Source organism: Callorhinus ursinus, unplaced genomic scaffold (assembly GCF_003265705.2).
Source record: "Callorhinus ursinus isolate GAN/ISIS: 27379988/994484 unplaced genomic scaffold, GSC_fseal_2.0 scaffold19, whole genome shotgun sequence".
Lineage (NCBI taxonomy): Eukaryota > Metazoa > Chordata > Mammalia > Carnivora > Otariidae > Callorhinus > Callorhinus ursinus.
In genome coordinates, this window is record NW_027397081.1 from 36,661,864 (window position 1) to 36,672,141 (window position 10,278).

The 10,278-nt window shown below is 37.1% G+C and overlaps 1 pseudogene; it reads left to right on the forward strand.

The window, feature by feature from the left end:
- The first annotated feature begins 7,231 nt into the window (after nt 1-7,231).
- LOC112840571 (large ribosomal subunit protein uL16-like) lies at nt 7,232-7,888 on the forward strand (annotated as a pseudogene).
- The last annotated feature ends 2,390 nt before the right edge of the window (nt 7,889-10,278 follow it).

Sequence of the window (10,278 nt, forward strand, 5' to 3'; positions counted from 1 at the left end):
GAGGCAAAAACATAGGGTGTTTTATCTGTACCTATTGCCACTGAACAGAATCGAAGTTTGGTTAGTAAGAATAAATGGCTGAATAAATACTGAGTTAGTAACTAACTGTGTCTCCTATGTTCACCAAAGAGGAAATCTATACTAACATCAGAGGAAATAAATTGTTCCCCAAAAAAAGCATTCTTAAAGATAAAGAGGACATAGCATAATGATAACAAGAACAATTAACAAGATAATGCATTTAATAACATAGGGTTCAAAATTTATAAACCACTACTGGGGTGCCTGAGTGGCTCAGTCAGTTAAGTGTTGACTCTTGATTTTGGTTCAGGTCATGATCTCAGGCTTGTGAGATCAAGCCCCCCATCAGGCTCCACACTCAGCATGGAATCTGCTTATCCCTCTCCCTCTGCTCCTCTCCTGCTCGTGTTCTCTCTTTCTCTCTCTCAAGTAAATAAATAAAATCTTCTTAAAAATTTATAAACCACTATTAACAGAAGAACATAAAAATATTGACAAATTCACTTTCAAAATGGGAGATCTTTTACATATTTTTCTCAGTAACTGATACAATAAGCTGACAAAAAATGAACTTAATAAACCAGATTCACAAACATATACAGAAGTCTGTTCCCGAGAAGATTATTTTCTTTCAAGCACACAAGAATATTTCGGAAATAACCACATGTTGAGCCATCAAACTCATATCAACATATATCAAAGAATTAGTATCAAACAGTCCATGTTCTCTGATAAAGATGCAAATAAGTTAGAAACTAATTTTGGGAAGAGAAGTAACTTAAGAGTCCATATGTAGAGATATTAACTTAATGCACTCCTTAAAAATTCATGGATTAAAGATTAAGTCATCACATAAGTCTTAAAATACTTGTAATTAAATGGTACCAAATACGATACATATTAGGGTGGTATACAGCCAAAGTCATACTTAGAGTAATATTTATAATCTTAATTGTGTCTTTCACAGGTCCCACCAAATGATAGAGATAAAACAATATCCTTAGGGACTGCTGGCTGGAAGTAGCCCAGAATTATTCTCAAAGGCATATGCTGCTGTCATTTGGCCTGGGTGGCAGACTTCTTGCCAGTATCATCCATGTGAACATTATGGTTTCTTTCCAGCATGATCTTCAGTGGGAGTAAATCTGCAGAGCCCATCAAAACACATTATTTGCCCAAAGTGGGCATATTGATTCCTTAAGATTTCTCTTATAGTTCCCTTTACTCCCTGAAACTCCTGTACATGGCAGATAGTCTTAAGATAAAGGATTTCAATGGGCACTGGGGTTCTCTCATTGAGATCCATTCCATGCCTCCTTTCCTTGGAAGTTACTAAGAGACTCTTAATCTCAGGAAACAAATGGAGGGTTGCAGGAGTGGAGGGTGGTAGAAGGGATGGGGTGGCTGGGTGGTGGACACTGGGTAGGGTAGGTACTATGGTGAGCACCGTGAATTGTGTAAGACTGATAAATCACAGGCCTGTACCCCTGAAACAAATAATACATTATATGTTAATAAAAATTTTTTTAATTAAATAAATAAATATGATAGGCTAATTAAAAATAAATAAATTATAAAAAGAATAGAAAAACTCAAAGAAGAAATAAGAGAGATAAAAGCAAAATTTAATTTTTGAAAGAAATATTTTTTGAAATATTAGAGAGCAATGTTAGTACTGAAATTTGGAAAAACTGATCATGAAAAATGAGAGATGGTAAAATTAAATAATATTAGAAATGAAATAAGGGACATATTACTGATTGTAGGTACTTTAAACAATAAGAACACTATGTACAAATTGAACATACAACTAAAATTCATTGCTTCCTAGAAAAATGTCATTTATGAAACTGAATTCAAAAATAAATTAAAAATAAACATTTGAAAGGATCTATAATCATTTTTAAATTTGAATTGTATCAGAGTCTACATACACATACATACACTTTTCTCTAAATCCACATAGTTTTACAGATTAATTCTAACAAACATTAGAGAACAAATGATTCCAGGGGGATGCCTAGGTGGCTCAATCAGTTAAGCATCTGTCTTTGGCTCAGGTCATGATCCCAGTATCCTGGGAGAGAGTCCCACATCAGGCTCCTTGCTCAGCGGGGAGCTTGCTTCTCTCTCTCTCTCTCTTTCTCTCTTTCTCTGACAAATAAATAAAATCTTAAAAAAGAAAGAACAAATGATTCCCATCATAGAGAAACTCTTAAAGATAGTAGAAAATGAAAGAATATTACTTTTTGAAGTTAACATTTTATGTTAATACTAAAATCTAACCAAAAAAAACAGAAAAAAATTAATGTCCTATATGATTATCATAATAAATATTTGCTTTCAATATGATCATCATAGAAGCACTAAAGGCCTACTTGAAATTAGTGGTCATGAATTTAAAGTGAAATCACTTCTCATTATTTTTGTTTTTCCAGCTACATTGAGCTTTTACAAATGCATCTGCAAAGTATGTAGGGTTAGATTTAACTAGGGTAGAGGTTTTGCCAAACAAAGTGGAAGAAGCAAGAGGCGCAAAGTTGTTGAGAACATTTAAAAGGGAGTCATTATAATGACAGGTCACAGACTCTATTGAGAATAAGGAAGGAGGTAAGGATAGCAGGGGAATGAGAGATGGTAAAAAAAAAAAAAAGTATCAAAGAACTGTAATCCTGGTGGGGATGAAAAATTGATTTTATCAGTAATCTTGAGAAGGAGGAGAGTCAGTATGTTTTCACACTTATGCACAATGCCACTGAGACTCAGGTATGTTATCGTACTTTTCCAAAGTGAATATAATGGAGTAAGTAAATAGCAGAGTTTTCACTCCACCTGAATATTCTGGCTCTAAATCCTTTTCCTGGACCTGCTAAATTATTCTGCAGCCGTGTCCTACATTGATTTGCAGTAACCTTCCTAGTTACTGTGGTCTCTCAGGGGTTAATTCTCACCTAGGGTCAACTCAGGATTACCACATCATCAGTCAGACTTTGTTAAAGCTCCAATTTCATTGTTATTTCGATAATGATTTAAATTCTAATTTTCTGAAATAAACACTTTCAGGAGAGAGGAAACAACTCTTTAAAAATATAAAAAGAGTCCCAGGGCTATAAAATATCTGTACTGAATAAGTATGGAGATTGCAGCCCAACAATCCCCAATCTCTTTATATTCTACTGCAATTTAATTTTCCTCTAATCTTACTCCTCCTTTTGTAACCCATTCACAATGTTCCTTCTCTCCTTTTTGGAATGTTAAATTTTGAACACATTATTTACTACCTGCAGCTTTGCTGTTTCTTGGTTCTATGTAACCATTTGTCTAAAAAGTGCCATCTAAGTGCCTATAAATCTCCTCATAATGTCTATTTGTTGGGCAACCCTCCTTCCCCTTGCTAATCTTACCAAGAATTCCTTCAAGGTCATCAAACTTGAAATATGTATTTATAATCATTATGTAATAAGATCTTCAGGGGGATCTTCGGAGGGATACAAGAGAGACTTGTTTGGATATTTTTTTGGTACAAACTGACACTTATTCTTCTGCCAGTACCAAAAAATAAGAACAGGTGCAATTTATGTGTGTGAATTTATCATTCAGAAAATTGACAAAAATGACTACAGAGTTGTCTCTTAAGTAAACCAGTTATCATTTAGTATCAGGGTCAGAACATGTAGAGTGGTTTGGTTAATTTATCTCCTTGGTTGTATGTCACCTTCTCTGATCTCCTGTTTCCTGAGTGTAGCCCATCAGCTTTGAGAGACACCCTTTCAGGTTAAACAGCACCAGCACATTAATATCTTTCAGGGGATTCACCACAAAATGTAAAACTGTAAATCAAGAGCAAATTCTTCCTAAAATGATGTTTCTAAGGTATTATTGTAAGGGAACAAAAAGTACCCTGGAGAAATTAAATACTTTTTTATAATTGGAATGCAGAATTCTGACTGTTCTCAGTGTCCAAATTGCTGTCTTAAGGAGAATCTGTGTTTAGAAAATACAGTTCTTATCTAGATATTTTCTCTCCTTTTTTATCACTCCTAAAAGGACTTATTTGCTCTTGTTTCTATTTCTCTTTCCCTGTTCCACCATGTAATTTTCTCTTACACTTATTTATTTTTGATTTCTCAGTAGTCTACCCTACTTGATTTTCTATACAACATTGAATTCCTGCCAGTTCTGTAAAACTCATTTCATAACACTTTAAAGTGTGATTTTTCTCAAACCCCAGATGCAATAAATGTGAAATGCTGTGCCATGTGGAAATTCCAGTCACTGCATTTGTTTGGTTAAGACAACTTAATTGCTTGCAGGGCCAGCTCCAGTTTCATCTAAAACAAATGCCATGACTGTTGTGGGTAAGGTGAGAGCAAAAAAAGAAATAATATATCACCTCTCTGCCAGGGGCTCTTTACGGCACCTGTCATCACCAAGAAGTCAATGCTGGAGGGAGAGGCGTCAAAGAGAGTGAGAATGGAGAATTGACAACTAATGTTCCCATGAAATTATTCCTGAACCAGAGGTAGAAAAATAATATCAATATCAGGCAAACTTTTCAAATTAGAGACAGCTGCACACAAGAGGCAATTCTGAGAGTCTTTATCACAATAAAATGTGTAAGAGAGAAAGACAAACTTCCTTCAAATTCTGAGTCTCTAGAGAGATCAAATAAAAGAGATCTGATAAGCTGAGGCTGCAGTAGAAAAAGCAAGTTGACATTGCCCAAGATTTACAATTTTTTGATGTATACATTGTTTTGAAATCTAATCATGACTTCTCTCTAACTCAAATTTCTACTGTGTGTTTAGGAGAAGGCCGAGGTTAGGGAATGAGAAGTAGCTTAGCCTGATCCCAACCAAACCAAACAGTCTTCCAAGGAAAGGAGGCATGGAATGGATCTCAATGAGAGAACCCCAGTGCCCATTGAAATCCTTTATCTTAAGACTATCTGCCATGTACAGGAGTTTCAGGGAGTAAAGGGAACTATAAGAGAAATCTTAAGGAATCAATATGCCCACTTTGGGCAAATAATGTGTTTTGATGGGCTCTGCAGATTTACTCCCACTGAAGATCATGCTGGAAAGAAACCATAATGTTCACATGGATGATACTGGCAAGAAGTCTGCCACCCAGGCCAAATGACAGCAGCATATGCCTTTGAGAATAATTCTGGGCTACTTCCAGCCAGCAGTCCCTAAGGATATTGTTTTATCTCTATCATTTGGTGGGACCTGTGAAAGCCCAGAGCAATAGAGTTCCCTTTTAAGTGTAAAGTACTTGAAAAATTAATCAAGAAGAATCCATAAATTCTCTCTCTAAATTGGGCTGACACTAGATAGCAATTTGTGTAGCTGTTCACTATATAAATATCTTTGAAAAAATAGTTCAGAAAAAGGGGTATCTAGTAATTCCCTGTGCAAAACCTGCAGAAACACAAAAGACCATAGAGAATTGTCCCTTCCCACTACCTCTCACTGAATGGCTATCCAGGAGATTATTTCTTCAAACAATGTCTTATAGGCCAAAGCAAGAACTTTGGCCCATCCCACACTTTCTATACTCTCAGAGATTGTCTCAAAAACATATATTCCAAAGGCAGTTCTCAGGGCCTGATGCAATTTTTATCTCCTCATGTTCTTCTCTATCATTTTGCAATAACTGCGTGACTATATTTTGTAGTAAAAATGTTCCATGATATTTACTGAGTCTCTTTATCAGGCGAGGCATCTTACCAAGCATTCTATGTGGCTTATATCATTTAAGGCTTACAATAAGTTTATAAATGAGATATTATTATTCCTATCTTATAAACAAGATTTCCATTCAAGATTATATGGTAAATCCTCTCTGTGACCTACATCACACACACACACACACACACACACACACACACACACACACACACAACTTATACACATATTCAGCCTACCCCCCATTGACATTCCAAAAAGAGTTGATAAAATTATAAAGAAACATTATAAAGATGTAGCCATTCTCAATAAAATTAACAAGTCAGGAAACGACAGATGTTGGCAGGGATGCAGAGAAAGGAGAACCTCCTACACTGTTGGTGGGAATGCAAGTTGGTGCAGCCACTCTGGAAAACAATATGGAGGTTCCTCAAAAAGTTGAAAATAGAGCTACCCTATGACCAAGCAATTGCACTACTGAGTATTTATCCCAAAGATACAAATGTAGTGATCCAAAGGGGCACCTGCACCCCAATGTTTATAGCAGCAATGTCCACAATAGCCAAACTACGGAAAGAGCCCAGATGTCTATCAACAAATGAATGGATAAAGAAGATGTGGTATATATATATGATTGAATAGTACTCAGCCATCAAAAAAATGAAATCTTGCCATTTGCAACTACGTGGTTGGAACTAGAGGGTATTATGCTAAGCAAAATAAGTCAGTCAGAGAAAGACAATCATCATATGATCTCACTGCTATGTGGAATTTAAGAAACAAAACAGAGGATCATAGGGGAAGAGAGGAAAAAATAGAACAAGACAAAATCTGAGAGGGAGACAAACCATAAGAGACTCTTAATCATAGGAAACAAACTGAGGGTTGCTGGAGGGGAGATGGGTAGAGAGATGGGGTAACTGGGTGATAGACATTAAGGAGGGCATGTGATATAATGAGCACTGGGTGTTATTTAAGACTGATGAATCACAGGGGCACCTGGGACACACATTTAAGCATCTGCCTTCGGCTCAGGTCATGATCCCACGGTCCTGGGATTGAGCCCTGCATCAGGCTCCGTGCTTAACAAGGAGCCTGCTTCTCCCTCTCCCTCTGCCTGCCTGCCTGCATGCCTGTCTGCCTACTTATGATCTCTCTTTCTCTCTGTCAAATAAATAAATAAAATCTTAAAAAAAAAAGACTGATGAATCACAGACCTGTACCTCTGAAACCAATAATACATTATATGTTCATTAAAAATAAATAAATAAAAATGTAACCATTCTCAAAAACAAAATTAATACCTCTATGTACTTAAAAAATAACAAAATTATAAAGCAGTAAGTTGGACTAAAGACACAGACTCCTGGTCTCCATATATGAAAGTAGGCCATGGAATTTAACTCCTGAAGGGTATTGGAACTGAAAGTACTCCCACACAGTAGGATTCCAGAGCCAAAACCATCGCTTAAAATAGGGGCCCTACTCTTTTCCTTCAGTGTGCCACTGGAGATCCTGCTGTCACCATGGGCCACCGCCGTGCCTGCTGTTACCAATATTTTAAGAACAAGCTGTATCCAAACTCTTGCTTCTGCAGAGATGTCCCTGATGCCCAGATCTGCATATTTGACCTGGGGCAGAAGAAGGCAAAAGTGGATGAGTTCCCACTACGTGGCCACATGGGATCAGATGAATATGAGCAGCTCTCCTCTAAAGCCCTGGAGCCTGCCTGTATTTGTGCCAACAAATATATGGAGAAAAGCTGTGACAAAGATGGTTTTCACATCTGAGTGCTGCTCCAACCCTTCCATGTCATTGTATCAACAAGATGTTGTCCAGTGTTAGGGCTGAGGGGCTCCAGACAAGTATGCCGGGTGCTTTTGGAAAGCCCCGAGGGCACAGTGGCCAGGGTCCACATTGGCCAAGTTATCATGTCCATCCGTACCAAACTGCAGGACAAGAAGCATGTGATTGAGGCCTTACACAGGGCCAAGCTCAAGTTCCCAGGTTGCCAGGAGATCCACATTTCCAAGAAATGGGGCTTTACTAAGTTTAATGCATATGAATTTTAAGACATGGTAGCTGAAAAGCAGCTCATCCAAATGGCTGTGGGGTCAAATACAAAATATATCCCTAATCTTGCCCCCCTGGACAAATGGCATGCTCTGCACTCATAGGAACCTTGGCACTGCCCCCTCCTTATTAATGCCCACCAAAAAATCTTACTTCCTGTCAAAAAATAATAGGGGTCCTACTGGTGAAAGAGGAGTGCAAAAAGCTGACCATTGTCACAGAATACAGCTTAGATAAAGCTACATTTTGATAGAACCATAAGGGCAAAAATGCCTTCCTTCCAACATTGGGGCTTAGTTGACCAGTGTTTCAGTGACTGGTCTATGATATGCACAATACCAACATGGGCCATAAGCATGGAGCATATGAAACAGTCCCAGAGGGACTTTAACTTCATCAGTGATGAAGATAAATAAAAATAGAGTGGAGGAAAAAAAGAAGAGTGACAAATAGAAACTTAAACAAGGTGATAGATTTAAGCCCAGCTCTGTCAATAGGTATATTACATTTTAATATGATAAGCATTCCAATTAGAAGGCAAAGATTTTCAGAATGGATTTTTTTTAAATCCAAGTATGTATTATCTACAGGAAACATACTTTAAATATGAAGATACAAATGGGTTAAAAGAAAACTGATGGAAAAATATATACCATAAAAATAATAATCAAAAGAAAAGCAGAATGATTTGATCAGTATCAAAAGAGACTTCAATACATGGGGCACCTGGGTGGCTCAGTCGGTTAAGCAACTGCCTTCGGCTCAGGTCATGATCCCAGGGTCCTGAGATCGAGCCCCGCATCAGGCTCCCCGCTCGGTGGGGAGCCTGCTTCTCCCTCTCCCACTCCCCCCGCTTGTGTTCCTGCTCTCACTCTCTCTCTCTCTCTCTGTCAAATAAATAAATTTTAAAAAAAGAGAGAGAGACTTCAATACAAAGAAAATTTCCCAAGGTAAGTAAAGGCATTTCATAATGGTAAAATGGCTTAATTTATCTGGAAAACAATAATGCTTAATATATAAGAAACTAAAACAGAGGACCAAAGTAAGCGAAACAAAAATTAACAAAATTAAAGGGAGAAAAAGATCCACACTGATAGTCAGAGACTTTAATATTCCTCTATCAATCACTGGTATAACAAGTAGACCAAACAATCAATACAAAATAGAGTACAATTGCATTGCAAACTATTGCAATCTATTTTCCATTTTCCTGCCTTATAATTTCATTTCAATACACATTTGGGGAACAAAAAGGGTGTAACATTCTTCCTAAAATTCGCTAATATACTCTTTTAGCCTTTCCATAATAATCAAGCCATTTCCCTAATTATCAGTTATTTAAATATCATTTAATATCATTGAAAATATTATTTTAATATTCAATGTTTGCACAAAAAGTTAGCAGCTTTCACAATCATCAATTTTTACATTTCTCTTACAGTAGTAAATTTATACCTATCCTCCAAGTGACTCATGAGAATTTCAACATATAAAGCATTTAAAGAGATTTTTTTCATATTGTGCTTACTTATATTTGAAAGTGACATTTTCAGATAATTATATAAATCCAAATTAAATTCTTTGTTCACTTAGTCATATGGTTATGCTGATGAGATAAGATAGTAACTTCCATAAGCATATAAACATGCCAGAAATTACTTTAAAAGGAACATTTAACTCTCTGGCCTTCCTAAGAGCAAATGTATGAACAATGTGAGACCTGTATGGAGAGTTGGTTGGGGCTAATCTGTGGAAGACCTGAAATGTCATCATAGAAACTTGACCTAAAGTATTGTGTGAGTGGTTAAATTGGATGACCTTTAAATACCTCCCACTTTGAGTGTTTATAGCTCTATGATTCTAAGAGTATTTCTCTCTGGGATCATTATTCAGAAGAGAAAGATGTTATATGAGTTCCAGCAAAATTTCACTAAGCACTTAAGGAAACCATCCATCAAGTATTGCCTCTGTTAGAATAGTCTCCAAAGTATTTGAAAGTAAAAAGTTGCAGCTCAGTACCCAAGAAATATGAGCAGAAGGATAAATAAGAGAGTCGTCAAGTTTACAATAATTTCTGTGGGTGGTGTTGTCCTATGTGTTTGAGCCATGCACATCTTAAAGGAATTAGTCAGTGTACTATGAAGTAGATTCTTCCCACACCGTTGAATTAACAGCCATCCTGGGCCTGGCTTCTGCCCTCCAGGTCTTGCAGCTCCCATAAACTCAAGACACACTTGAATACAAAGAATCAGTGTTGGGGCCTGCCCGGGTGACTCAGTCAGTTAAGTGTCCGACTCTTGATTTCAGCTCAGGTCATGATCTCAGGGTTGTGAGATCAAGTCCTGCTTCAGGCTCTGCACTCAGCACAGAGTCAGCTTGAGTTTTTCTCCCTCTGCCCCTCCCCCAGCTTGCATGCACATGCTCTCTCTCTCTCTCTCTCAAATAAATAAAATAAAAAAAAGAAAGAAAGAAAGAAAGAAAGAAAGAAAGAAAG